The sequence below is a fragment of the Schistocerca piceifrons genome, chromosome 7 (genome assembly GCF_021461385.2).
Source record: "Schistocerca piceifrons isolate TAMUIC-IGC-003096 chromosome 7, iqSchPice1.1, whole genome shotgun sequence".
NCBI classification, from domain to species: Eukaryota; Metazoa; Arthropoda; class Insecta; order Orthoptera; family Acrididae; genus Schistocerca; species Schistocerca piceifrons.
In genome coordinates this window covers 84,156,388-84,158,689 of record NC_060144.1, presented here as the reverse complement: position 1 = coordinate 84,158,689, position 2,302 = coordinate 84,156,388, and positions in this window count along the sequence as shown.

The window sequence follows — 2,302 nt, the reverse complement described above, 5'->3', positions numbered from 1 at the left end:
TTAAACACAAACGTCCTCCTCTTCCTCCTACGTTAGTCCATTGTGAATATGCAGCGCAGTTGCAGTGAATTTTTATCACATATCCGCGGGATGAAATACGTTTTGTGAAAGAACATAATAATCTTTCGTAAGTAATATATTACTTCTGCAGTACGTAATTTGTTGTAAATTGCATTTTTGTTTCTGCAGTAATATCAGATTTTTACTGCAATTTTTCTGTCGCACAATTTCAGCAATGAAGAATGCGCAGCCTGACACCAGCTCTGACATACTCGAAGATATTTGTGTCGTTGTTGCAGAAGAAGTCGATCTTGTTGACCATTCCGTTCCCACCAATTTCGATACGGAGAAAAATACACATTAAACAAAAAAATATAGAAAGCCTGCAAGAATCGAAGACAGGCCCTCAGCTAATTAGCCAGATGCGATGATCGGTTGATAAGCACCCCTTTCATTCAACGGTGCTAGACTTGTGGGTGCGTGGGTGTAGTCGTAACGGTGTCTTCTCTGAAGAATATGCGTTTGCGGACTCCGTGTACAGCATTGAAAAATGCTCATTTTCAATCGGAGCAGTGAAGCAACTTAAATCATCTAATAAAAGCAACTCTTCTGGTCCAGACTGTATACCAGTTAGGTTCCTTTCGGAGTATTCTGATGCATTAGCTCCATACTTAGCCATCATATACAACCGTTCGCTCGACGAAAGATCCGCACCCAAAGACTGGAAAGTTGCACAGGTCACATCAATATTCAAGAAAGGTAGTAGGAGTAATCCACTAAATTACAGGGCCATATCGTTAACGCCGATATGCGGCAGGATTTTAGAACATATATGAATTACCTCGAAGAAAAAGGTCTATGGAGACACAGTCAGCATGGGTTTAGAAAAAAATCGTTCCTGTGAAACTGAACTATCTCTTTATTCCCATGAAGTGTTGAGTACTATTGACAAGGGATTTCAGATCGATTCCATATTTATGGATTTCCGAAAGGCTTTTGACACTGTACCACACAAGCGGCTCGTAGTGGAATTCCGTGCGTATGAAATATCGTTTCAGTTATGTGACTGGATTTGTGATTTCCCGTCAGAGAGGCCACAGTTCGTAGTAATTGACGGAAAGTCATCGAGTAAAGCAGAAGTGATTTATGGCGTTCCACAAGGTAGTGTTATAGGCCCTTTGCTGTTCCTTATCTGTATAAACGATTTGGGAGACAATCTGAGCAGGAGTAGGTATTAAAATCCATGGAGGAGAAATAAAAATTTTGAGGTTCGCCGATGACAATGTAATTCTGTCAGACACAGCAAAGGACTTGGAAGAGCAGTTAAATGGAATGGATAGTGTCTTGAAAGGAGGATATAAGATGAACATCAACAAAAGCAAAAAGAAGATAATGGAATGTAGTCGAATTAAGTCAGATGATGCTGAGGGAATTAGATTAGGCAATGAGACACTTAAAGTAGTAAATGAGTTTTGCTATTTGGGGAGCAAAGTAACTGATGATGGTCGAAGTAGAGAGGATATAAAATGTAGACGCAATGGCAAGGAAGCCGTTTCTGAAGAAGAGAAATTTGTTAACATCGAGTTTAGATTTAAGTGTCAGGAAGTGGTTTCTGAAAGTATTTGTATGGAGTCTAACCATGTATGGAAGTGAAACATGGACGACAAATAGTTTGGACAAGAAGAGAATAGCAGCTTTTGAAATAAGTTGTGGTACAGAAGAATGCTAAAGATTAGATTGGTAGATCACATAACTAATGTGGAGGTATTGAATAGAATTGGGGAGAAGAGGAGTGTGTGGCACAACATCACTAGGAGAAGGGATCGGTTGGTAGGACATGTTCTGAGGCATCAAGGGATCAGCAATTTAGTATTGGAGGGCAGTGTGGAGGGTAAAAATCGTAGAGGGAGGCCAAGAGATGAATACACTAAGCAGATTCAGAAGGCTGTAGGCTGCAGTACGTACTGGGAGATGAAGCAGCTTGCACAGGATAGAGTAGCATGGGGAGCTGCATCAAAACAGTCTCAGGACTGAAGACCGCAACAACAACAACTGAGCAGCCGACTTCGGTTGTTTGCAAATGACGCTGTCGTTTATCGACTAATAAAGTCATCAGAAGATCGAAACAAACTGCAAAACGATTTAGAAAAGATATCTTAATGGTGCGAAAAGTGACAGTTGACCCTAAATAACGCAAAGTGTGAGGTCATCCACATGAGTGCTAAACGGAACTCGTTAAACTTCGGTTACACGATAAATCAGTCTAAACTAAAAGCCGTAAATTCAACTAAATACCTAGGTA